The sequence below is a fragment of the Channa argus genome, unplaced genomic scaffold (genome assembly GCF_033026475.1).
Source record: "Channa argus isolate prfri unplaced genomic scaffold, Channa argus male v1.0 Contig009, whole genome shotgun sequence".
Lineage (NCBI taxonomy): Eukaryota > Metazoa > Chordata > Actinopteri > Anabantiformes > Channidae > Channa > Channa argus.
The window spans coordinates 365,366-391,260 of NW_027125228.1; the positions used below are offsets into that span (position 1 = coordinate 365,366).

General features: G+C 41.9%; 21 pseudogenes; all 21 read left to right on the forward strand.

Moving 5' to 3' along the window:
* The first annotated feature begins 55 nt into the window (after nucleotides 1–55).
* Nucleotides 56–174, forward strand: LOC137110194 (5S ribosomal RNA; annotated as a pseudogene).
* A 1,834-nt stretch (nucleotides 175–2,008) lies between these two features.
* Nucleotides 2,009–2,127, forward strand: LOC137111332 (5S ribosomal RNA; annotated as a pseudogene).
* An 868-nt stretch (nucleotides 2,128–2,995) lies between these two features.
* On the forward strand, nucleotides 2,996–3,114 carry LOC137110744 (5S ribosomal RNA; annotated as a pseudogene).
* An 857-nt stretch (nucleotides 3,115–3,971) lies between these two features.
* On the forward strand, nucleotides 3,972–4,090 carry LOC137110823 (5S ribosomal RNA; annotated as a pseudogene).
* Nucleotides 4,091–4,947: 857 nt separating this feature from the next.
* On the forward strand, nucleotides 4,948–5,066 carry LOC137110834 (5S ribosomal RNA; annotated as a pseudogene).
* Nucleotides 5,067–6,889: 1,823 nt separating this feature from the next.
* Nucleotides 6,890–7,008, forward strand: LOC137111333 (5S ribosomal RNA; annotated as a pseudogene).
* An 868-nt stretch (nucleotides 7,009–7,876) lies between these two features.
* LOC137110745 (5S ribosomal RNA) lies at nucleotides 7,877–7,995 on the forward strand (annotated as a pseudogene).
* An 857-nt stretch (nucleotides 7,996–8,852) lies between these two features.
* Nucleotides 8,853–8,971, forward strand: LOC137110845 (5S ribosomal RNA; annotated as a pseudogene).
* An 857-nt stretch (nucleotides 8,972–9,828) lies between these two features.
* Nucleotides 9,829–9,947, forward strand: LOC137110856 (5S ribosomal RNA; annotated as a pseudogene).
* An 857-nt stretch (nucleotides 9,948–10,804) lies between these two features.
* On the forward strand, nucleotides 10,805–10,923 carry LOC137110867 (5S ribosomal RNA; annotated as a pseudogene).
* An 857-nt stretch (nucleotides 10,924–11,780) lies between these two features.
* Nucleotides 11,781–11,899, forward strand: LOC137110046 (5S ribosomal RNA; annotated as a pseudogene).
* An 857-nt stretch (nucleotides 11,900–12,756) lies between these two features.
* Nucleotides 12,757–12,875, forward strand: LOC137110878 (5S ribosomal RNA; annotated as a pseudogene).
* Nucleotides 12,876–13,732: 857 nt separating this feature from the next.
* LOC137110047 (5S ribosomal RNA) lies at nucleotides 13,733–13,851 on the forward strand (annotated as a pseudogene).
* Nucleotides 13,852–14,708: 857 nt separating this feature from the next.
* On the forward strand, nucleotides 14,709–14,827 carry LOC137110890 (5S ribosomal RNA; annotated as a pseudogene).
* Nucleotides 14,828–15,684: 857 nt separating this feature from the next.
* LOC137111288 (5S ribosomal RNA) lies at nucleotides 15,685–15,803 on the forward strand (annotated as a pseudogene).
* A 1,834-nt stretch (nucleotides 15,804–17,637) lies between these two features.
* LOC137110313 (5S ribosomal RNA) lies at nucleotides 17,638–17,756 on the forward strand (annotated as a pseudogene).
* Nucleotides 17,757–18,615: 859 nt separating this feature from the next.
* Nucleotides 18,616–18,734, forward strand: LOC137110903 (5S ribosomal RNA; annotated as a pseudogene).
* An 867-nt stretch (nucleotides 18,735–19,601) lies between these two features.
* On the forward strand, nucleotides 19,602–19,720 carry LOC137110656 (5S ribosomal RNA; annotated as a pseudogene).
* Nucleotides 19,721–23,497: 3,777 nt separating this feature from the next.
* Nucleotides 23,498–23,616, forward strand: LOC137110315 (5S ribosomal RNA; annotated as a pseudogene).
* Nucleotides 23,617–24,475: 859 nt separating this feature from the next.
* On the forward strand, nucleotides 24,476–24,594 carry LOC137110914 (5S ribosomal RNA; annotated as a pseudogene).
* Nucleotides 24,595–25,461: 867 nt separating this feature from the next.
* On the forward strand, nucleotides 25,462–25,580 carry LOC137110657 (5S ribosomal RNA; annotated as a pseudogene).
* The last annotated feature ends 315 nt before the right edge of the window (nucleotides 25,581–25,895 follow it).

Genomic DNA, 25,895 nt, shown 5'->3' on the forward strand with positions numbered 1-25,895 from the left:
GTCATGCATTCTGCTTCTCCAGCGTTTTTAAGAGCTGTTGATGATGTCAAATGCAGCTTACGGCCACACCGCTCTCTGAGCGCCCGATCCCGTCCGATCTCGGCAGCCAAATAGGGCCGGACCTGGTTAGTACTTGGTAGGAAGACCGCCTGGGAATACCAGGTGCTGTAAGCTTTTTTGCTTGGGTTTACGGGCAGCACAAGCTGGTGTTACTGCCTATTTATTCATAAAAATTGTTCTATATTTTCATCAAATTTTGTTCTTTCATTGCTGTTTTGCTACTTTATTGGTTTGTCAACCATCGTGCTTCATTACTAGTAGACCATGTTACGGTCCTGGCCATATGTGTTGTTTTTATTTTCTTGTTCTTATAGGTGCCCTGCCTGATTGGCTGGATTGGGGGGCAGTACAGGAAGCTGATTGGTCCATCCTACACTTCCTGGAGTTTTAAAAGTATGGTTCCCAACAGCTAGCGAGGCTCTTTCTGGCATCAGCACCTGTTTGCTGTTTTTGGTTTCCAAACCTTATTTAGCATTTTTGAATTGTTAGGTTTTGTGCCGTGGTTTTGTTTATAAATTGTATATTTTGTAAATAGTATTAAATCTGTAGGGGTGGACTGCCATTTTTCTTTTGATTGTTTTCTCTTGTTTTCACATTAGGGAGTTAGGGTTAGCGACTGTCTTTTGGTTTGTTTCTTTCTATCAGGCTAGCTAGCACTTTCTGTGGGAAATGGCTTATTTTGTTTATTATGTTGGCCTTGGTTCGCCCTGAGTTGTAGTGTCATGTTTTGTTTGACACTTTCTTTCGTTTAAAATAAATATCATTCTGTTGGAACATCTCAATCCTGGATTTTGGTTTGGGGATCGGAGAGGGAACATGCAAATTTATCTTTGTATGTTTCACCCTGACCCCCTAGACAGGGGCGTAACAGACCAGTACAGTTATAGTACTTTGTACTTTGCCACATTTATCTTCTTCTTAGCAAGTGTCATGCCTTCTGCTTCTCTAGCGTTTTTAAGAGCTGTTGATGATGTCAAATGCATGTTACGGCCACACCGCTCTCTAAGCGTCCGATCTCGGCAGCCAAATAGGGCCGGGCCTGGTTAGTACTTGGTAGGAAGACCGCCTGGGAATACCAGGTGCTGTAAGCTTTTTTGCTTGGGTTTACGGGCAGCTCAAGCTGGTGTTACTGCCTATTTATTCATAGAAATTGTTCTATATTTTCATCAAATTTTGTTCTTTCATTGCTGTTTTGCTACTTTATTGGTTTGTCAACCATCGTGCTTCATTACTAGTAGACCATGTTACGGTCCTGGCCATATGTGTTGTTTTTATTTTCTTGTTCTTATAGGTGCCCTGCCTGATTGGCCGGATTTGGGGGAAGTACAGGAAGCTGATTGGTCCATCCTACACTTCCTGGAGTTTTAAAAGTACGGTTCCCAACAGCTAGCGAGGCTCTTTCTAGCATCAGCACCTGTTTGCTGTTCTTGGTTTCCAAACCTTATTTAGCATTTTTGAATTGTTAGGTTTTGTGCCGTGGTTTTGTTTATAAATTGTATATTTTGTAAATAGTATTAAATCTGTAGGGGTGAACTGCCATTTTCTTTGGACTGTTTTCACATTAGGGAGTTAGGGTTAGCGACTGTCTTTTGGTTTGTTTCTTTCTATCAGGCTAGCTAGCACTTTCTGTGGGAAATGGCTTATTTTGTTTATTATGTTGGCCTTGGTTCGCCCTGAGTTGTAGTGTCATGTTTTGTTTGACACTTTCTTTCGTTTAAAATAAATATCATTCTGTTGGAACATCTCGATCCTGGATTTTGGTTTGGGGATCGGAGAGGGAACATGCTAATTTATCTTTGTATGTTGCACCCTGACCCCCTAGACAGGGGCGTAACAGACCAGTACAGTTATAGTACTTTGTACTTTGCCACATTTATCTTCTTCTTAGCAAGTGTCATGCATTCTGCTTCTCCAGCGTTTTTAAGAGCTGTTGATGATATCAAATGCAGCTTACGGCCACACCGCTCTCTAAACGCCCGATCTCGTCCGATCTCGGCAGCCAAATAGAGCCGGGCCTGGTTAGTACTTGGTAGGAAGACCGCCTGGGAATACCAGGTGCTGTAAGCTTTTTTGCTTGGGTTTACGGGCAGCACAAGCTGGTGTTACTGCCTATTTATTCATAGAAATTGTTCTATATTTTCATCAAATTTTGTTCTTTAATTGCTGTTTTGCTACTTTATTGGTTTGCCGACCATCGTGCTTCATTACTAGTAGACCATGTTACGGTCCTGGCCATATGTGTTGTTTTTATTTTCTTGTTCTTATAGGTGCCCTGCCTGATTGGCCGGATTGGGGGGCAGTACAGGAAGCTGATTGGTCCATCCTACACTTCCTGGAGTTTTAAAAGTACGGTTCCCAACAGCTAGCGAGGCTCTTTCTGGCATCAGCACCTGTTTGCTGTTCTTGGTTTCCAAACCTTATTTAGCATTTTTGAATTGTTAGGTTTGGTGCCGTGGTTTTGTTTATAAATTGTATATTTTGTAAATAGTATTAAATCTGTAGGGGTGGACTGCCATTTTTCTTTTGATTGTTTTCTCTTGTTTTCACATTAGGGAGTTAGGGTTAGCGACTGTCTTTTGGTTTGTTTCTTTCTATCAGGCTAGCTAGCACTTTCTGTGGGAAATGGCTTATTTTGTTTATTATGTTGGCCTTGGTTCGCCCTGAGTTGTAGTGTCATGTTTTGTTTGACACTTTCTTTCGTTTAAAATAAATATCATTCTGTTGGAACATCTCAATCCTGGATTTTGGTTTGGGGATCGGAGAGGGAACATGCAAATTTATCTTTGTATGTTTCACCCTGACCCCCTAGACAGGGGCGTAACAGACCAGTACAGTTATAGTACTTTGTACTTTGCCACATTTATCTTCTTCTTAGCAAGTGTCATGCATTCTGCTTCTCTAGCGTTTTTAAGAGCTGTTGATGATGTCAAATGCATGTTACGGCCACACCGCTCTCTAACCGCCCGATCTCGTCCGATCTCGGCAGCCAAATAGGGCCGGGCCTGGTTAGTACTTGGTAGGAAGACCGCCTGGGAATACCAGGTGCTGTAAGCTTTTTTGCTTGGGTTTACGGGCAGCTCAAGCTGGTTTTACTGCCTATTTATTCATAGAAATTGTTCTATATTTTCATCAAATTTTGTTCTTTCATTGCTGTTTTGCTACTTTATTGGTTTGCCAACCATCGTGCTTCATTACTAGTAGACCATGTTACGGTCCTGGCCATATGTGTTGTTTTTATTTTCTTGTTCTTATAGGTGCCCTGCCTGATTGGCCGGATTGGGGGGCAGTACAGGAAGCTGATTGGTCCATCCTACACTTCCTGGAGTTTTAAAAGTACGGTTCCCAACAGCTAGCGAGGCTCTTTCTGGCATCAGCACCTGTTTGCTGTTCTTGGTTTCTAAACGTTATTTAGCATTTTTGAATTGTTAGGTTTTGTGCCGTGGTTTTGTTTATAAATTGTATATTTTGTAAATAGTATTAAATCTGTAGGGGTGAACTGCCATTTTCTTTGGACTGTTTTCACATTAGGGAGTTAGGGTTAGCGACTGTCTTTTGGTTTGTTTATTTCTATCAGGCTAGCTAGCACTCTCTGTGGGAAATGGCTTATTTTGTTTATTATGTTGGCCTTGGTTCGCCCTGAGTTGTAGTGTCATGTTTTGTTTGACACTTTCTTTCGTTTAAAATAAATATCATTCTGTTGGAACATCTCGATCCTGGATTTTGGTTTGGGGATCGGAGAGGGAACATGCTAATTTATCTTTGTATGTGGCACCCTGACCCCCTAGACAGGGGCGTAACAGACCAGTACAGTTATAGTACTTTGTACTTTGCCACATTTATCTTCTTCTTAGCAAGTGTCATGCATTCTGCTTCTCCAGCGTTTTTAAGAGCTGTTGATGATGTCAAATGCAGCTTACGGCCACACCGCTCTCTAAGCGCCCGATCTCGTCCGATCTCGGCAGCCAAATAGAGCCGGGCCTGGTTAGTACTTGGTAGGAAGACCGCCTGGGAATACCAGGTGCTGTAAGCTTTTTTGCTTGGGTTTACGGGCAGCACAAGCTGGTGTTACTGCCTATTTATTCGTAGAAATTGTTCTATATTTTCATCAAATTTTGTTCTTTCATTGCTGTTTTGCTACTTTATTGGTTTGCCAACCATCGTGCTTCATTACTAGTAGACCATGTTACGGTCCTGGCCATATGTGTTGTTTTTATTTTCTTGTTCTTATAGGTGCCCTGCCTGATTGGCCGGATTGGGGGGCAGTACAGGAAGCTGATTGGTCCATCCTACACTTCCTGGAGTTTTAAAAGTACGGTTCCCAACAGCTAGCGAGGCTCTTTCTGGCATCAGCACCTGTTTGCTGTTCTTGGTTTCCAAACCTTATTTAGCATTTTTGAATTGTTAGGTTTTGTGCCGTGGTTTTGTTTATAAATTGTATATTTTGTAAATAGTATTAAATCTGTAGGGGTGAACTGCCATTTTCTTTGGACTGTTTTCACATTAGGGAGTTAGGGTTAGCGACTGTCTTTTGGTTTGTTTATTTCTATCAGGCTAGCTAGCACTCTCTGTGGGAAATGGCTTATTTTGTTTATTATGTTGGCCTTGGTTCGCCCTGAGTTGTAGTGTCATGTTTTGTTTGACACTTTCTTTCGTTTAAAATAAATATCATTCTGTTGGAACATCTCGATCCTGGATTTTGGTTTGGGGATCGGAGAGGGAACATGCTAATTTATCTTTGTATGTGGCACCCTGACCCCCTAGACAGGGGCGTAACAGACCAGTACAGTTATAGTACTTTGTACTTTGCCACATTTATCTTCTTCTTAGCAAGTGTCATGCATTCTGCTTCTCCAGCGTTTTTAAGAGCTGTTGATGATGTCAAATGCAGCTTACGGCCACACCGCTCTCTAAGCGCCCGATCTCGTCCGATCTCGGCAGCCAAATAGAGCCGGGCCTGGTTAGTACTTGGTAGGAAGACCGCCTGGGAATACCAGGTGCTGTAAGCTTTTTTGCTTGGGTTTACGGGCAGCACAAGCTGGTGTTACTGCCTATTTATTCATAGAAATTGTTCTATATTTTCATCAAATTTTGTTCTTTCATTGCTGTTTTGCTACTTTATTGGTTTGTCAACCATCGTGCTTCATTACTAATAGACCATGTTACGGTCCTGGCCATATGTGTTGTTTTTATTTTCTTGTTCTTATAGGTGCCCTGCCTGATTGGCCGGATTGGGGGGCAGTACCGGAAGCTGAGTGGTCCATCCTACACTTCCTGGAGTTTTAAAAGTACGGTTCCCAACAGCTAGCGAGGCTCTTTCTGGCATCAGCACCTGTTTGCTGTTCTTGGTTTCCAAACCTTATTTAGTATTTCTGAATTGTTAGGTTTTGTGCCGTGGTTTTGTTTATAAATTGTATATTTTGTAAATAGTATTAAATCTGTAGGGGTGAACTACCATTTTCTTTGGACTGTTTTCACATTAGGGAGTTAGGGTTAGCGACTGTCTTTTGGTTTGTTTATTTCTATCAGGCTAGCTAGCACTTTCTGTGGGAAATGGCTTATTTTGTTTATTATGTTGGCCTTGGTTCGCCCTGAGTTGTAGTGTCATGTTTTGTTTGACACTTTCTTTCGTTTAAAATAAATATCATTCTGTTGGAACATCTCGATCCTGGATTTTGGTTTGGGGATCGGAGAGGGAACATGCTAATTTATCTTTGTATGTTGCACCCTGACCCCCTAGACAGGGGCGTAACAGACCAGTACAGTTATAGTACTTTGTACTTTGCCACATTTATCTTCTTCTTAGCAAGTGTCATGCATTCTGCTTCTCCAGCGTTTTTAAGAGCTGTTGATGATGTCAAATGCAGCTTATGGCCACACCGCTCTCTAAGCGTCCGATCTCGGCAGCCAAATAGGGCCGGGCCTGGTTAGTACTTGGTAGGAAGACCGCCTGGGAATACCAGGTGCTGTAAGCTTTTTTGCTTGGGTTTACGGGCAGCTCAAGCTGGTGTTACTGCCTATTTATTCATAGAAATTGTTCTATATTTTCATCAAATTTTGTTCTTTCATTGCTGTTTTGCTACTTTATTGGTTTGTCAACCATCGTGCTTCATTACTAGTAGACCATGTTACGGTCCTGGCCATATGTGTTGTTTTTATTTTCTTGTTCTTATAGGTGCCCTGCCTGATTGGCCGGATTTGGGGGAAGTACAGGAAGCTGATTGGTCCATCCTACACTTCCTGGAGTTTTAAAAGTACGGTTCCCAACAGCTAGCGAGGATCTTTCTAGCATCAGCACCTGTTTGCTGTTCTTGGTTTCCAAACCTTATTTAGCATTTTTGAATTGTTAGGTTTTGTGCCGTGGTTTTGTTTATAAATTGTATATTTTGTAAATAGTATTAAATCTGTAGGGGTGAACTGCCATTTTCTTTGGACTGTTTTCACATTAGGGAGTTAGGGTTAGCGACTGTCTTTTGGTTTGTTTCTTTCTATCAGGCTAGCTAGCACTTTCTGTGGGAAATGGCTTATTTTGTTTATTATGTTGGCCTTGGTTCGCCCTGAGTTGTAGTGTCATGTTTTGTTTGACACTTTCTTTCGTTTAAAATAAATATCATTCTGTTGGAACATCTCGATCCTGGATTTTGGTTTGGGGATCGGAGAGGGAACATGCTAATTTATCTTTGTATGTTGCACCCTGACCCCCTAGACAGGGGCGTAACAGACCAGTACAGTTATAGTACTTTGTACTTTGCCACATTTATCTTCTTCTTAGCAAGTGTCATGCATTCTGCTTCTCCAGCGTTTTTAAGAGCTGTTGATGATATCAAATGCAGCTTACGGCCACACCGCTCTCTAAACGCCCGATCTCGTCCGATCTCGGCAGCCAAATAGAGCCGGGCCTGGTTAGTACTTGGTAGGAAGACCGCCTGGGAATACCAGGTGCTGTAAGCTTTTTTGCTTGGGTTTACGGGCAGCACAAGCTGGTGTTACTGCCTATTTATTCATAGAAATTGTTCTATATTTTCATCAAATTTTGTTCTTTAATTGCTGTTTTGCTACTTTATTGGTTTGCCGACCATCGTGCTTCATTACTAGTAGACCATGTTACGGTCCTGGCCATATGTGTTGTTTTTATTTTCTTGTTCTTATAGGTGCCCTGCCTGATTGGCCGGATTGGGGGGCAGTACAGGAAGCTGATTGGTCCATCCTACACTTCCTGGAGTTTTAAAAGTACGGTTCCCAACAGCTAGCGAGGCTCTTTCTGGCATCAGCACCTGTTTGCTGTTCTTGGTTTCCAAACCTTATTTAGCATTTTTGAATTGTTAGGTTTGGTGCCGTGGTTTTGTTTATAAATTGTATATTTTGTAAATAGTATTAAATCTGTAGGGGTGGACTGCCATTTTTCTTTTGATTGTTTTCTCTTGTTTTCACATTAGGGAGTTAGGGTTAGCGACTGTCTTTTGGTTTGTTTCTTTCTATCAGGCTAGCTAGCACTTTCTGTGGGAAATGGCTTATTTTGTTTATTATGTTGGCCTTGGTTCGCCCTGAGTTGTAGTGTCATGTTTTGTTTGACACTTTCTTTCGTTTAAAATAAATATCATTCTGTTGGAACATCTCAATCCTGGATTTTGGTTTGGGGATCGGAGAGGGAACATGCAAATTTATCTTTGTATGTTTCACCCTGACCCCCTAGACAGGGGCGTAACAGACCAGTACAGTTATAGTACTTTGTACTTTGCCACATTTATCTTCTTCTTAGCAAGTGTCATGCATTCTGCTTCTCTAGCGTTTTTAAGAGCTGTTGATGATGTCAAATGCATGTTACGGCCACACCGCTCTCTAACCGCCCGATCTCGTCCGATCTCGGCAGCCAAATAGGGCCGGGCCTGGTTAGTACTTGGTAGGAAGACCGCCTGGGAATACCAGGTGCTGTAAGCTTTTTTGCTTGGGTTTACGGGCAGCTCAAGCTGGTGTTACTGCCTATTTATTCATAGAAATTGTTCTATATTTTCATCAAATTTTGTTCTTTCATTGCTGTTTTGCTACTTTATTGGTTTGCCAACCATCGTGCTTCATTACTAGTAGACCATGTTACGGTCCTGGCCATATGTGTTGTTTTTATTTTCTTGTTCTTATAGGTGCCCTGCCTGATTGGCCGGATTGGGGGGCAGTACAGGAAGCTGATTGGTCCATCCTACACTTCCTGGAGTTTTAAAAGTACGGTTCCCAACAGCTAGCGAGGCTCTTTCTGGCATCAGCACCTGTTTGCTGTTCTTGGTTTCTAAACGTTATTTAGCATTTTTGAATTGTTAGGTTTTGTGCCGTGGTTTTGTTTATAAATTGTATATTTTGTAAATAGTATTAAATCTGTAGGGGTGAACTGCCATTTTCTTTGGACTGTTTTCACATTAGGGAGTTAGGGTTAGCGACTGTCTTTTGGTTTGTTTATTTCTATCAGGCTAGCTAGCACTCTCTGTGGGAAATGGCTTATTTTGTTTATTATGTTGGCCTTGGTTCGCCCTGAGTTGTAGTGTCATGTTTTGTTTGACACTTTCTTTCGTTTAAAATAAATATCATTCTGTTGGAACATCTCGATCCTGGATTTTGGTTTGGGGATCGGAGAGGGAACATGCTAATTTATCTTTGTATGTGGCACCCTGACCCCCTAGACAGGGGCGTAACAGACCAGTACAGTTATAGTACTTTGTACTTTGCCACATTTATCTTCTTCTTAGCAAGTGTCATGCATTCTGCTTCTCCAGCGTTTTTAAGAGCTGTTGATGATGTCAAATGCAGCTTACGGCCACACCGCTCTCTAAGCGCCCGATCTCGTCCGATCTCGGCAGCCAAATAGAGCCGGGCCTGGTTAGTACTTGGTAGGAAGACCGCCTGGGAATACCAGGTGCTGTAAGCTTTTTTGCTTGGGTTTACGGGCAGCACAAGCTGGTGTTACTGCCTATTTATTCGTAGAAATTGTTCTATATTTTCATCAAATTTTGTTCTTTCATTGCTGTTTTGCTACTTTATTGGTTTGCCAACCATCGTGCTTCATTACTAGTAGACCATGTTACGGTCCTGGCCATATGTGTTGTTTTTATTTTCTTGTTCTTATAGGTGCCCTGCCTGATTGGCCGGATTGGGGGGCAGTACAGGAAGCTGATTGGTCCATCCTACACTTCCTGGAGTTTTAAAAGTACGGTTCCCAACAGCTAGCGAGGCTCTTTCTGGCATCAGCACCTGTTTGCTGTTCTTGGTTTCCAAACCTTATTTAGCATTTTTGAATTGTTAGGTTTTGTGCCGTGGTTTTGTTTATAAATTGTATATTTTGTAAATAGTATTAAATCTGTAGGGGTGAACTGCCATTTTCTTTGGACTGTTTTCACATTAGGGAGTTAGGGTTAGCGACTGTCTTTTGGTTTGTTTATTTCTATCAGGCTAGCTAGCACTCTCTGTGGGAAATGGCTTATTTTGTTTATTATGTTGGCCTTGGTTCGCCCTGAGTTGTAGTGTCATGTTTTGTTTGACACTTTCTTTCGTTTAAAATAAATATCATTCTGTTGGAACATCTCGATCCTGGATTTTGGTTTGGGGATCGGAGAGGGAACATGCTAATTTATCTTTGTATGTGGCACCCTGACCCCCTAGACAGGGGCGTAACAGACCAGTACAGTTATAGTACTTTGTACTTTGCCACATTTATCTTCTTCTTAGCAAGTGTCATGCATTCTGCTTCTCCAGCGTTTTTAAGAGCTGTTGATGATGTCAAATGCAGCTTACGGCCACACCGCTCTCTAAGCGCCCGATCTCGTCCGATCTCGGCAGCCAAATAGAGCCGGGCCTGGTTAGTACTTGGTAGGAAGACCGCCTGGGAATACCAGGTGCTGTAAGCTTTTTTGCTTGGGTTTACGGGCAGCACAAGCTGGTGTTACTGCCTATTTATTCGTAGAAATTGTTCTATATTTTCATCAAATTTTGTTCTTTCATTGCTGTTTTGCTACTTTATTGGTTTGCCAACCATCGTGCTTCATTACTAGTAGACCATGTTACGGTCCTGGCCATATGTGTTGTTTTTATTTTCTTGTTCTTATAGGTGCCCTGCCTGATTGGCCGGATTGGGGGGCAGTACAGGAAGCTGATTGGTCCATCCTACACTTCCTGGAGTTTTAAAAGTACGGTTCCCAACAGCTAGCGAGGCTCTTTCTGGCATCAGCACCTGTTTGCTGTTCTTGGTTTCCAAACCTTATTTAGCATTTTTGAATTGTTAGGTTTTGTGCCGTGGTTTTGTTTATAAATTGTATATTTTGTAAATAGTATTAAATCTGTAGGGGTGAACTGCCATTTTCTTTGGACTGTTTTCACATTAGGGAGTTAGGGTTAGCGACTGTCTTTTGGTTTGTTTATTTCTATCAGGCTAGCTAGCACTCTCTGTGGGAAATGGCTTATTTTGTTTATTATGTTGGCCTTGGTTCGCCCTGAGTTGTAGTGTCATGTTTTGTTTGACACTTTCTTTCGTTTAAAATAAATATCATTCTGTTGGAACATCTCGATCCTGGATTTTGGTTTGGGGATCGGAGAGGGAACATGCTAATTTATCTTTGTATGTGGCACCCTGACCCCCTAGACAGGGGCGTAACAGACCAGTACAGTTATAGTACTTTGTACTTTGCCACATTTATCTTCTTCTTAGCAAGTGTCATGCATTCTGCTTCTCCAGCGTTTTTAAGAGCTGTTGATGATGTCAAATGCAGCTTACGGCCACACCGCTCTCTAAGCGCCCGATCTCGTCCGATCTCGGCAGCCAAATAGAGCCGGGCCTGGTTAGTACTTGGTAGGAAGACCGCCTGGGAATACCAGGTGCTGTAAGCTTTTTTGCTTGGGTTTACGGGCAGCACAAGCTGGTGTTACTGCCTATTTATTCATAGAAATTGTTCTATATTTTCATCAAATTTTGTTCTTTCATTGCTGTTTTGCTACTTTATTGGTTTGTCAACCATCGTGCTTCATTACTAATAGACCATGTTACGGTCCTGGCCATATGTGTTGTTTTTATTTTCTTGTTCTTATAGGTGCCCTGCCTGATTGGCCGGATTGGGGGGCAGTACCGGAAGCTGAGTGGTCCATCCTACACTTCCTGGAGTTTTAAAAGTACGGTTCCCAACAGCTAGCGAGGCTCTTTCTGGCATCAGCACCTGTTTGCTGTTCTTGGTTTCCAAACCTTATTTAGTATTTCTGAATTGTTAGGTTTTGTGCCGTGGTTTTGTTTATAAATTGTATATTTTGTAAATAGTATTAAATCTGTAGGGGTGAACTACCATTTTCTTTGGACTGTTTTCACATTAGGGAGTTAGGGTTAGCGACTGTCTTTTGGTTTGTTTATTTCTATCAGGCTAGCTAGCACTTTCTGTGGGAAATGGCTTATTTTGTTTATTATGTTGGCCTTGGTTCGCCCTGAGTTGTAGTGTCATGTTTTGTTTGACACTTTCTTTCGTTTAAAATAAATATCATTCTGTTGGAACATCTCGATCCTGGATTTTGGTTTGGGGATCGGAGAGGGAACATGCTAATTTATCTTTGTATGTTGCACCCTGACCCCCTAGACAGGGGCGTAACAGACCAGTACAGTTATAGTACTTTGTACTTTGCCACATTTATCTTCTTCTTAGCAAGTGTCATGCATTCTGCTTCTCCAGCGTTTTTAAGAGCTGTTGATGATGTCAAATGCAGCTTATGGCCACACCGCTCTCTAAGCGCCCGATCTCGTCAGATCTCGGCAGCCAAATAGAGCCGGGCCTGGTTAGTACTTGGTAGGAAGACCGCCTGGGAATACCAGGTGCTGTAAGCTTTTTTGCTTGGGTTTACGGCCAGCACAAGCTGGTGTTACTGCCTATTTATTCATAGAAATTGTTCTATATTTTCATCAAATTTTGTTCTTTCATTTCTGTTTTGCTACTTTATTGGTTTGTCAACCATCTTGCTTCATTACTAGTAGACCATGTTACGGTCCTGGCCATATGTGTTGTTTTTATTTTGTTGTTCTTATAGGTGCCCTGCCTGATTGGCCGGATTTGGGGGAAGTACAGGAAGCTGATTGGTCCATCCTACACTTCCTGGAGTTTTAAAAGTACGGTTCCCAACAGCTAGCGAGGCTCTTTCTGGCAGCAGCACCTGTTTGCTGTTCTTGCTTTCCAAACCTTATTTAGCATTTTTGAATTGTTAGGTTTTGTGCCGTGGTTTTGTTTATAAATTGTATATTTTGTAAATAGTATTAAATCTGTAGGGGTGAACTGCCATTTTCTTTGGACTGTTTTCACATTAGGGAGTTAGGGTTAGCGACTGTCTTTTGGTTTGTTTATTTCTATCAGGCTAGCTAGCACTTTCTGTGGGAAATGGCTTATTTTGTTTATTATGTTGGCCTTGGTTCGCCCTGAGTTGTAGTGTCATGTTTTGTTTGACACTTTCTTTCGTTTAAAATAAATATCATTCTGTTGGAACATCTCGATCCTGGATTTTTGTTTGGGGATCGGAGAGGGAACATGCTAATTTATCTTTGTATGTGGCACCCTGACCCCCTAGACAGGGGCGTAACAGACCAGTACAGTTATAGTACTTTGTACTTTGCCACATTTATCTTCTTCTTAGCAAGTGTCATGCATTCTGCTTCTCCAGCGTTTTTAAGAGCTGTTGATGATGTCAAATGCAGCTTACGGCCACACCGCTCTCTAAGCGCCCGATCTCGTCCGATCTCGGCAGCCAAATAGAGCCGGGCCTGGTTAGTACTTGGTAGGAAGACCGCCTGGGAATACCAGGTGCTGTAAGCTTTTTTGCTTGGGTTTACGGGCAGCACAAGCTGGTGTTACTGCCTATTTATTCATAGAAATTGTTCTATATTTTCATCAAATTTTGTTCTTTCATTGCTGTTTTGCTACTTTATTGGTTTGTCAACCATCGTGCTTCATTACTAATAGACCATGTTACGGTCCTGGCCATATGTGTTGTTTTTATTTTCTTGTTCTTATAGGTGCCCTGCCTGATTGGCCGGATTGGGGGGCAGTACCGGAAGCTGAGTGGTCCATCCTACACTTCCTGGAGTTTTAAAAGTACGGTTCCCAACAGCTAGCGAGGCTCTTTCTGGCATCAGCACCTGTTTGCTGTTCTTGGTTTCCAAACCTTATTTAGTATTTCTGAATTGTTAGGTTTTGTGCCGTGGTTTTGTTTATAAATTGTATATTTTGTAAATAGTATTAAATCTGTAGGGGTGAACTACCATTTTCTTTGGACTGTTTTCACATTAGGGAGTTAGGGTTAGCGACTGTCTTTTGGTTTGTTTATTTCTATCAGGCTAGCTAGCACTTTCTGTGGGAAATGGCTTATTTTGTTTATTATGTTGGCCTTGGTTCGCCCTGAGTTGTAGTGTCATGTTTTGTTTGACACTTTCTTTCGTTTAAAATAAATATCATTCTGTTGGAACATCTCGATCCTGGATTTTGGTTTGGGGATCGGAGAGGGAACATGCTAATTTATCTTTGTATGTTGCACCCTGACCCCCTAGACAGGGGCGTAACAGACCAGTACAGTTATAGTACTTTGTACTTTGCCACATTTATCTTCTTCTTAGCAAGTGTCATGCATTCTGCTTCTCCAGCGTTTTTAAGAGCTGTTGATGATGTCAAATGCAGCTTATGGCCACACCGCTCTCTAAGCGCCCGATCTCGTCAGATCTCGGCAGCCAAATAGAGCCGGGCCTGGTTAGTACTTGGTAGGAAGACCGCCTGGGAATACCAGGTGCTGTAAGCTTTTTTGCTTGGGTTTACGGCCAGCACAAGCTGGTGTTACTGCCTATTTATTCATAGAAATTGTTCTATATTTTCATCAAATTTTGTTCTTTCATTTCTGTTTTGCTACTTTATTGGTTTGTCAACCATCTTGCTTCATTACTAGTAGACCATGTTACGGTCCTGGCCATATGTGTTGTTTTTATTTTGTTGTTCTTATAGGTGCCCTGCCTGATTGGCCGGATTTGGGGGAAGTACAGGAAGCTGATTGGTCCATCCTACACTTCCTGGAGTTTTAAAAGTACGGTTCCCAACAGCTAGCGAGGCTCTTTCTGGCAGCAGCACCTGTTTGCTGTTCTTGCTTTCCAAACCTTATTTAGCATTTTTGAATTGTTAGGTTTTGTGCCGTGGTTTTGTTTATAAATTGTATATTTTGTAAATAGTATTAAATCTGTAGGGGTGAACTGCCATTTTCTTTGGACTGTTTTCACATTAGGGAGTTAGGGTTAGCGACTGTCTTTTGGTTTGTTTATTTCTATCAGGCTAGCTAGCAGTTTCTGTGGGAAATGGCTTATTTTGTTTATTATGTTGGCCTTGGTTCGCCCTGAGTTGTAGTGTCATGTTTTGTTTGACACTTTCTTTCGTTTAAAATAAATATCATTCTGTTGGAACATCTCGATCCTGGATTTTGGTTTGGGGATCGGAGAGGGAACATGCTAATTTATCTTTGTATGTGGCACCCTGACCCCCTAGACAGGGGCGTAACAGACCAGTACAGTTATAGTACTTTGTACTTTGCCACATTTATCTTCTTCTTAGCAAGTGTCATGCATTCTGCTTCTCCAGCGTTTTTAAGAGCTGTTGATGATGTCAAATGCAGCTTACGGCCACACCGCTCTCTAAGCGCCCGATCTCGTCCGATCTCGGCAGCCAAATAGAGCCGGGCCTGGTTAGTACTTGGTAGGAAGACCGCCTGGGAATACCAGGTGCTGTAAGCTTTTTTGCTTGGGTTTACGGGCAGCACAAGCTGGTGTTACTGCCTATTTATTCATAGAAATTGTTCTATATTTTCATCAAATTTTGTTCTTTCATTGCTGTTTTGCTACTTTATTGGTTTGTCAACCATCGTGCTTCATTACTAATAGACCATGTTACGGTCCTGGCCATATGTGTTGTTTTTATTTTCTTGTTCTTATAGGTGCCCTGCCTGATTGGCCGGATTGGGGGGCAGTACCGGAAGCTGAGTGGTCCATCCTACACTTCCTGGAGTTTTAAAAGTACGGTTCCCAACAGCTAGCGAGGCTCTTTCTGGCATCAGCACCTGTTTGCTGTTCTTGGTTTCCAAACCTTATTTAGTATTTCTGAATTGTTAGGTTTTGTGCCGTGGTTTTGTTTATAAATTGTATATTTTGTAAATAGTATTAAATCTGTAGGGGTGAACTACCATTTTCTTTGGACTGTTTTCACATTAGGGAGTTAGGGTTAGCGACTGTCTTTTGGTTTGTTTATTTCTATCAGGCTAGCTAGCACTTTCTGTGGGAAATGGCTTATTTTGTTTATTATGTTGGCCTTGGTTCGCCCTGAGTTGTAGTGTCATGTTTTGTTTGACACTTTCTTTCGTTTAAAATAAATATCATTCTGTTGGAACATCTCGATCCTGGATTTTGGTTTGGGGATCGGAGAGGGAACATGCTAATTTATCTTTGTATGTTGCACCCTGACCCCCTAGACAGGGGCGTAACAGACCAGTACAGTTATAGTACTTTGTACGTTGCCACATTTATCTTCTTCTTAGCAAGTGTCATGCATTCTGCTTCTCCAGCGTTTTTAAGAGCTGTTGATGATATCAAATGCAGCTTACGGCCACACCGCTCTCTAAGCGCCCGATCTCGTCCGATCTCGGCAGCCAAATAGAGCCGGGCCTGGTTAGTACTTGGTAGGAAGACCGCCTGGGAATACCTGGTGCTGTAAGCTTTTTTGCTTGGGTTTACGGGCAGCACAAGCTGGTGTTACTGCCTATTTATTCATAGAAATTGTTCTATATTTTCATCAAATTTTGTTCTTTCATTGCTGTTTTGCTACTTTATTGGTTTGTCAACCATCGTGCTTCATTACTAGTAGACCATGTTACGGTCCTGGCCATATGTGTTGTTTTTATTTTCTTGTTCTTATAGGTGCCCTGCCTGATTGGCTGGATTGGGGGGCAGTACAGGAAGCTGATTGGTCCATCCTACACTTCCTGGAGTTTTAAAAGTATGGTTCCCAACAGCTAGCGAGGCTCTTTCTGGCATCAGCACCTGTTTGCTGTTCTTGGTTTCCAAACCTTATTTAGCATTTTTGAATTGTTAGGTTTTGTGCCGTGGTTTTGTTTATAAATTGTATATTTTGTAAATAGTATTAAATCTGTAGGGGTGGACTGCCATTTTTCTTTTGATTGTTTTCTCTTGTTTTCACATTAGGGAGTTAGGGTTAGCGACTGTCTTTTGGTTTGTTTCTTTCTATCAGGCTAGCTAGCACTTTCTGTGGGAAATGGCTTATTTTGTTTATTATGTTGGCCTTGGTTCGCCCTGAGTTGTAGTGTCATGTTTTGTTTGACACTTTCTTTCGTTTAAAATAAATATCATTCTGTTGGAACATCTCAATCCTGGATTTTGGTTTGGGGATCGGAGAGGGAACATGCAAATTTATCTTTGTATGTTTCACCCTGACCCCCTAGACAGGGGCGTAACAGACCAGTACAGTTATAGTACTTTGTACTTTGCCACATTTATCTTCTTCTTAGCAAGTGTCATGCCTTCTGCTTCTCTAGCGTTTTTAAGAGCTGTTGATGATGTCAAATGCATGTTACGGCCACACCGCTCTCTAAGCGTCCGATCTCGGCAGCCAAATAGGGCCGGGCCTGGTTAGTACTTGGTAGGAAGACCGCCTGGGAATACCAGGTGCTGTAAGCTTTTTTGCTTGGGTTTACGGGCAGCTCAAGCTGGTGTTACTGCCTATTTATTCATAGAAATTGTTCTATATTTTCATCAAATTTTGTTCTTTCATTGCTGTTTTGCTACTTTATTGGTTTGTCAACCATCGTGCTTCATTACTAGTAGACCATGTTACGGTCCTGGCCATATGTGTTGTCTTTATTTTCTTGTTCTTATAGGTGCCCTGCCTGATTGGCCGGATTTGGGGGAAGTACAGGAAGCTGATTGGTCCATCCTACACTTCCTGGAGTTTTAAAAGTACGGTTCCCAACAGCTAGCGAGGCTCTTTCTAGCATCAGCACCTGTTTGCTGTTCTTGGTTTCCAAACCTTATTTAGCATTTTTGAATTGTTAGGTTTTGTGCCGTGGTTTTGTTTATAAATTGTATATTTTGTAAATAGTATTAAATCTGTAGGGGTGAACTGCCATTTTCTTTGGACTGTTTTCACATTAGGGAGTTAGGGTTAGCGACTGTCTTTTGGTTTGTTTATTTCTATCAGGCTAGCTAGCACTTTCTGTGGGAAATGGCTTATTTTGTTTATTATGTTGGCCTTGGTTCGCCCTGAGTTGTAGTGTCATGTTTTGTTTGACACTTTCTTTCGTTTAAAATAAATATCATTCTGTTGGAACATCTCGATCCTGGATTTTGGTTTGGGGATCGGAGAGGGAACATGCTAATTTATCTTTGTATGTGGCACCCTGACCCCCTAGACAGGGGCGTAACAGACCAGTACAGTTATAGTACTTTGTACTTTGCCACATTTATCTTCTTCTTAGCAAGTGTCATGCATTCTGCTTCTCCAGCGTTTTTAAGAGCTGTTGATGATGTCAAATGCAGCTTACGGCCACACCGCTCTCTGAGCGCCTGATCTCGTCCGATCTCGGCAGCCAAATAGGGCCGGGCCTGGTTAGTACTTGGTAGGAAGACCGCCTGGGAATACCAGGTGCTGTAAGCTTTTTTGCTTGGGTTTACGGGCAGCACAAGCTGGTGTTACTGCCTATTGATTCATAAAAATTGTTCTATATTTTCATCAAATTTTGTTCTTTCATTGCTGTTTTGCTACTTTATTGGTTTGCCAACCATCGTGCTTCATTACTAGTAGACCATGTTACGGTCCTGGCCATATGTGTTGTTTTTATTTTCTTGTTCTTATAGGTGCCCTGCCTGATTGGCCGGATTGGGGGGCAGTACAGGAAGCTGATTGGTCCATCCTACACTTCCTGGAGTTTTAAAAGTACGGTTCCCAACAGCTAGCGAGGCTCTTTCTGGCATCAGCACCTGTTTGCTGTTCTTGGTTTCCAAACCTTATTTAGCATTTTTGAATTGTTAGGTTTTGTGCCGTGGTTTTGTTTATAAATTGTATATTTTGTAAATAGTATTAAATCTGTAGGGGTGAACTGCCATTTTCTTTGGACTGTTTTCACATTAGGGAGTTAGGGTTAGCAACTGTCTTTTGGTTTGTTTTTTTTTCTATCAGGCTAGCTAGCACTTTCTGTGGGAAATGGCTTATTTTGTTTATTATGTTGGCCTTGGTTCGCCCTGAGTTGTAGTGTCATGTTTTGTTTGACACTTTCTTTCGTTTAAAATAAATATCATTCTGTTGGAACATCTCGATCCTGGATTTTGGTTTGGGGATCGGAGAGGGAACATGCTAATTTATCTTTGTATGTTGCACCCTGAGCCCCTAGACAGGGGCGTAACAGACCAGTACAGTTATAGTCCTTTGTACTTTGCCACATTTATCTTCTTCTTAGCAAGTGTCATGCATTCTGCTTCTCCAGCGTTTTTAAGAGCTGTTGATGATGTCAAATGCAGCTTACGGCCACACCGCTCTCTAAGCGCCCGATCTCGTCCGATCTCGGCAGCCAAATAGAGCCGGGCCTGGTTAGTACTTGGTAGGAAGACCGCCTGGGAATACCAGGTGCTGTAAGCTTTTTTGCTTGGGTTTACGGCCAGCACAAGCTGGTGTTACTGCCTATTTATTCATAGAAATTGTTCTATATTTTCATCAAATTTTGTTCTTTCATTTCTGTTTTGCTACTTTATTGGTTTGTCAACCATCTTGCTTCATTACTAGTAGACCATGTTACGGTCCTGGCCATATGTGTTGTTTTTATTTTGTTGTTCTTATAGGTGCCCTGCCTGATTGGCCGGATTTGGGGGAAGTACAGGAAGCTGATTGGTCCATCCTACACTTCCTGGAGTTTTAAAAGTACGGTTCCCAACAGCTAGCGAGGCTCTTTCTGGCAGCAGCACCTGTTTGCTGTTCTTGCTTTCCAAACCTTATTTAGCATTTTTGAATTGTTAGGTTTTGTGCCGTGGTTTTGTTTATAAATTGTATATTTTGTAAATAGTATTAAATCTGTAGGGGTGGACTGCCATTTTCTTTGGACTGTTTTCTCTTGTTTTCACATTAGGGAGTTAGGGTTAGCGACTGTCTTTTGGTTTGTTTATTTCTATCAGGCTAGCTAGCACTTTCTGTGGGAAATGGCTTATTTTGTTTATTATGTTGGCCTTGGTTCGCCCTGAGTTGTAGTGTCATGTTTTGTTTGACACTTTCTTTCGTTTAAAATAAATATCATTCTGTTGGAACATCTCGATCCTGGATTTTGGTTTGGGGATCGGAGAGGGAACATGCTAATTTATCTTTGTATGTTGCACCCTGACCCCCTAGACAGGGGCGTAACAGACCAGTACAGTTATAGTACTTTGTACTTTGCCACATTTATCTTCTTTTTAGCAAGTGTCATGCATTCTGCTTCTCCAGCGTTTTTGAGAGCTGTTGATGATGTCAAATGCAGCTTATGGCCACACTGCTCTCTAAGCGCCCGATCCCGTCCGATCTCGGCAGCCAAATAGGGCCGGGCCTTGTTAGTACTTGGTAGGAAGACCGCCTGGGAATACCAGGTGCTGTAAGCTTCTTTGCTTGGGTTTACGGGCAGCACAAGCTGGTGTTACTGCCTATTTATTCATAGAAATTGTTCTATATTTTCATCAAATTTTGTTCTTTCATTGCTGTTTTGCTACTTTATTGGTTTGCCAACCATCGTGCTTCATTACTAGTAGACCATGTTACGGTCCTGGCCATATGTGTTGTTTTTATTTTCTTGTTCTTATAGGTGCCCTGCCTGATTGGCTGGATTGGGGGGCAGTACAGGAAGCTGATTGGTCCATCCTACACTTCCTGGAGTTTTAAAAGTACGGTTCCCAACAGCTAGCGAGGCTCTTTCTGGCATCAGCACCTGTTTGCTGTTCTTGGTTTCCAAACCTTATTTAGCATTTTTGAATTGTTAGGTTTTGTGCCGTGGTTTTGTTTATAAATTGTATATTTTGTAAATAGTATTAAATCTGTAGGGGTGGACTGCCATTTTTCTTTTGATTGTTTTCTCTTGTTTTCACATTAGGGAGTTAGGGTTAGCGACTGTCTTTTGGTTTGTTTCTTTCTATCAGGCTAGCTAGCACTTTCTGTGGGAAATGGCTTATTTTGTTTATTATGTTGGCCTTGGTTCGCCCTGAGTTGTAGTGTCATGTTTTGTTTGACACTTTCTTTCGTTTAAAATAAATATCATTCTGTTGGAACATCTCAATCCTGGATTTTGGTTTGGGGATCGGAGAGGGAACATGCAAATTTATCTTTGTATGTTTCACCCTGACCCCCTAGACAGGGGCGTAACAGACCAGTACAGTTATAGTACTTTGTACTTTGCCACATTTATCTTCTTCTTAGCAAGTGTCATGCATTCTGCTTCTCTAGCGTTTTTAAGAGCTGTTGATGATGTCAAATGCATGTTACGGCCACACCGCTCTCTAAGCGTCCGATCTCGGCAGCCAAATAGGGCCGGGCCTGGTTAGTACTTGGTAGGAAGACCGCCTGGGAATACCAGGTGCTGTAAGCTTTTTTGCTTGGGTTTACGGGCAGCTCAAGCTGGTGTTACTGCCTATTTATTCATAGAAATTGTTCTATATTTTCATCAAATTTTGTTCTTTCATTGCTGTTTTGCTACTTTATTGGTTTGTCAACCATCGTGCTTCATTACTAGTAGACCATGTTACGGTCCTGGCCATATGTGTTGTTTTTATTTTCTTGTTCTTATAGGTGCCCTGCCTGATTGGCCGGATTTGGGGGAAGTACAGGAAGCTGATTGGTCCATCCTACACTTCCTGGAGTTTTAAAAGTACGGTTCCCAACAGCTAGCGAGGCTCTTTCTGGCAGCAGCACCTGTTTGCTGTTCTTGGTTTCCAAATCTTATTTAGCATTTTTGAATTGTTAGGTTTTGTGCCGTGGTTTTGTTTATAAATTGTATATTTTGTAAATAGTATTAAATCTGTAGGGGTGGACTGCCATTTTCTTTGGACTGTTTTCACATTAGGGAGTTAGGGTTAGCGACTATCTTTTGGTTTGTTTATTTCTATCAGGCTAGCTAGCACTTTCTGTGGGAAATGGCTTATTTTGTTTATTATGTTGGCCTTGGTTCGCCCTGAGTTGTAGTGTCATGTTTTGTTTGACACTTTCTTTCGTTTAAAATAAATATCATTCTGTTGGAACATCTCGATTCTGGATTTTGGTTTGGGGATCGGAGAGGGAACATGCTAATTTATCTTTGTATGTTGCACCCTGACCCCCTAGACAGGGGCGTAACAGACCAGTACAGTTATAGTACTTTGTACTTTGCCACATTTATCTTCTTCTTAGCAAGTGTCATGCATTCTGCTTCTCCAGCGTTTTTAAGAGCTGTTGATGATGTCAAATGCAGCTTACGGCCACACCGCTCTCTGAGCGCCCGATCTCGGCAGCCAAATAGGGCCGGACCTGGTTAGTACTTGGTAGGAAGACCGCCTGGGAATACCAGGTGCTGTAAGCTTTTTTGCTTGGGTTTACGGGCAGCACAAGCTGGTGTTACTGCCTATTTATTCATAAAAATTGTTCTATATTTTCATCAAATTTTGTTCTTTCATTGCTGTTTTGCTACTTTATTGGTTTGTCAACCATCGTGCTTCATTACTAGTAGACCATGTTACGGTCCTGGCCATATGTGTTGTTTTTATTTTCTTGTTCTTATAGGTGCCCTGCCTGATTGGCTGGATTGGGGGGCAGTACAGGAAGCTGATTGGTCCATCCTACACTTCCTGGAGTTTTAAAAGTATGGTTCCCAACAGCTAGCGAGGCTCTTTCTGGCATCAGCACCTGTTTGCTGTTCTTGGTTTCCAAACCTTATTTAGCATTTTTGAATTGTTAGGTTTTGTGCCGTGGTTTTGTTTATAAATTGTATATTTTGTAAATAGTATTAAATCTGTAGGGGTGGACTGCCATTTTTCTTTTGATTGTTTTCTCTTGTTTTCACATTAGGGAGTTAGGGTTAGCGACTGTCTTTTGGTTTGTTTCTTTCTATCAGGCTAGCTAGCACTTTCTGTGGGAAATGGCTTATTTTGTTTATTATGTTGGCCTTGGTTCGCCCTGAGTTGTAGTGTCATGTTTTGTTTGACACTTTCTTTCGTTTAAAATAAATATCATTCTGTTGGAACATCTCAATCCTGGATTTTGGTTTGGGGATCGGAGAGGGAACATGCAAATTTATCTTTGTATGTTTCACCCTGACCCCCTAGACAGGGGCGTAACAGACCAGTACAGTTATAGTACTTTGTACTTTGCCACATTTATCTTCTTCTTAGCAAGTGTCATGCCTTCTGCTTCTCTAGCGTTTTTAAGAGCTGTTGATGATGTCAAATGCATGTTACGGCCACACCGCTCTCTAAGCGTCCGATCTCGGCAGCCAAATAGGGCCGGGCCTGGTTAGTACTTGGTAGGAAGACCGCCTGGGAATACCAGGTGCTGTAAGCTTTTTTGCTTGGGTTTACGGGCAGCTCAAGCTGGTGTTACTGCCTATTTATTCATAGAAATTGTTCTATATTTTCATCAAATTTTGTTCTTTCATTGCTGTTTTGCTACTTTATTGGTTTGTCAACCATCGTGCTTCATTACTAGTAGACCATGTTACGGTCCTGGCCATATGTGTTGTCTTTATTTTCTTGTTCTTATAGGTGCCCTGCCTGATTGGCCGGATTTGGGGGAAGTACAGGAAGCTGATTGGTCCATCCTACACTTCCTGGAGTTTTAAAAGTACGGTTCCCAACAGCTAGCGAGGCTCTTTCTAGCATCAGCACCTGTTTGCTGTTCTTGGTTTCCAAACCTTATTTAGCATTTTTGAATTGTTAGGTTTTGTGCCGTGGTTTTGTTTATAAATTGTATATTTTGTAAATAGTATTAAATCTGTAGGGGTGAACTGCCATTTTCTTTGGACTGTTTTCACATTAGGGAGTTAGGGTTAGCGACTGTCTTTTGGTTTGTTTATTTCTATCAGGCTAGCTAGCACTTTCTGTGGGAAATGGCTTATTTTGTTTATTATGTTGGCCTTGGTTCGCCCTGAGTTGTAGTGTCATGTTTTGTTTGACACTTTCTTTCGTTTAAAATAAATATCATTCTGTTGGAACATCTCGATCCTGGATTTTGGTTTGGGGATCGGAGAGGGAACATGCTAATTTATCTTTGTATGTGGCACCCTGACCCCCTAGACAGGGGCGTAACAGACCAGTACAGTTATAGTACTTTGTACTTTGCCACATTTATCTTCTTCTTAGCAAGTGTCATGCATTCTGCTTCTCCAGCGTTTTTAAGAGCTGTTGATGATGTCAAATGCAGCTTACGGCCACACCGCTCTCTGAGCGCCTGATCTCGTCCGATCTCGGCAGCCAAATAGGGCCGGGCCTGGTTAGTACTTGGTAGGAAGACCGCCTGGGAATACCAGGTGCTGTAAGCTTTTTTGCTTGGGTTTACGGGCAGCACAAGCTGGTGTTACTGCCTATTTATTCATAAAAATTGTTCTATATTTTCATCAAATTTTGTTCTTTCATTGCTGTTTTGCTACTTTATTGGTTTGCCAACCATCGTGCTTCATTACTAGTAGACCATGTTACGGTCCTGGCCATATGTGTTGTTTTTATTTTCTTGTTCTTATAGGTGCCCTGCCTGATTGGCCGGATTGGGGGGCAGTACAGGAAGCTGATTGGTCCATCCTACACTTCCTGGAGTTTTAAAAGTACGGTTCCCAACAGCTAGCGAGGCTCTTTCTGGCATCAGCACCTGTTTGCTGTTCTTGGTTTCCAAACCTTATTTAGCATTTTTGAATTGTTAGGTTTTGTGCCGTGGTTTTGTTTATAAATTGTATATTTTGTAAATAGTATTAAATCTGTAGGGGTGAACTGCCATTTTCTTTGGACTGTTTTCACATTAGGGAGTTAGGGTTAGCAACTGTCTTTTGGTTTGTTTTTTTTTCTATCAGGCTAGCTAGCACTTTCTGTGGGAAATGGCTTATTTTGTTTATTATGTTGGCCTTGGTTCGCCCTGAGTTGTAGTGTCATGTTTTGTTTGACACTTTCTTTCGTTTAAAATAAATATCATTCTGTTGGAACATCTCGATCCTGGATTTTGGTTTGGGGATCGGAGAGGGAACATGCTAATTTATCTTTGTATGTTGCACCCTGAGCCCCTAGACAGGGGCGTAACAGACCAGTACAGTTATAGTACTTTGTACTTTGCCACATTTATCTTCTTCTTAGCAAGTGTCATGCATTCTGCTTCTCCAGCGTTTTTAAGAGCTGTTGATGATGTCAAATGCAGCTTACGGCCACACCGCTCTCTAAGCGCCCGATCTCGTCCGATCTCGGCAGCCAAATAGAGCCGGGCCTGGTTAGTACTTGGTAGGAAGACCGCCTGGGAATACCAGGTGCTGTAAGCTTTTTTGCTTGGGTTTACGGCCAGCACAAGCTGGTGTTACTGCCTATTTATTCATAGAAATTGTTCTATATTTTCATCAAATTTTGTTCTTTCATTTCTGTTTTGCTACTTTATTGGTTTGTCAACCATCTTGCTTCATTACTAGTAGACCATGTTACGGTCCTGGCCATATGTGTTGTTTTTATTTTGTTGTTCTTATAGGTGCCCTGCCTGATTGGCCGGATTTGGGGGAAGTACAGGAAGCTGATTGGTCCATCCTACACTTCCTGGAGTTTTAAAAGTACGGTTCCCAACAGCTAGCGAGGCTCTTTCTGGCAGCAGCACCTGTTTGCTGTTCTTGCTTTCCAAACCTTATTTAGCATTTTTGAATTGTTAGGTTTTGTGCCGTGGTTTTGTTTATAAATTGTATATTTTGTAAATAGTATTAAATCTGTAGGGGTGGACTGCCATTTTCTTTGGACTGTTTTCTCTTGTTTTCACATTAGGGAGTTAGGGTTAGCGACTGTCTTTTGGTTTGTTTATTTCTATCAGGCTAGCTAGCACTTTCTGTGGGAAATGGCTTATTTTGTTTATTATGTTGGCCTTGGTTCGCCCTGAGTTGTAGTGTCATGTTTTGTTTGACACTTTCTTTCGTTTAAAATAAATATCATTCTGTTGGAACATCTCGATCCTGGATTTTGGTTTGGGGATCGGAGAGGGAACATGCTAATTTATCTTTGTATGTTGCACCCTGACCCCCTAGACAGGGGCGTAACAGACCAGTACAGTTATAGTACTTTGTACTTTGCCACATTTATCTTCTTCTTAGCAAGTGTCATGCATTCTGCTTCTCCAGCGTTTTTGAGAGCTGTTGATGATGTCAAATGCAGCTTATGGCCACACTGCTCTCTAAGCGCCCGATCCCGTCCGATCTCGGCAGCCAAATAGGGCCGGGCCTTGTTAGTACTTGGTAGGAAGACCGCCTGGGAATACCAGGTGCTGTAAGCTTCTTTGCTTGGGTTTACGGGCAGCACAAGCTGGTGTTACTGCCTATTTATTCATAGAAATTGTTCTATATTTTCATCAAATTTTGTTCTTTCATTGCTGTTTTGCTACTTTATTGGTTTGCCAACCATCGTGCTTCATTACTAGTAGACCATGTTACGGTCCTGGCCATATGTGTTGTTTTTATTTTCTTGTTCTTATAGGTGCCCTGCCTGATTGGCTGGATTGGGGGGCAGTACAGGAAGCTGATTGGTCCATCCTACACTTCCTGGAGTTTTAAAAGTACGGTTCCCAACAGCTAGCGAGGCTCTTTCTGGC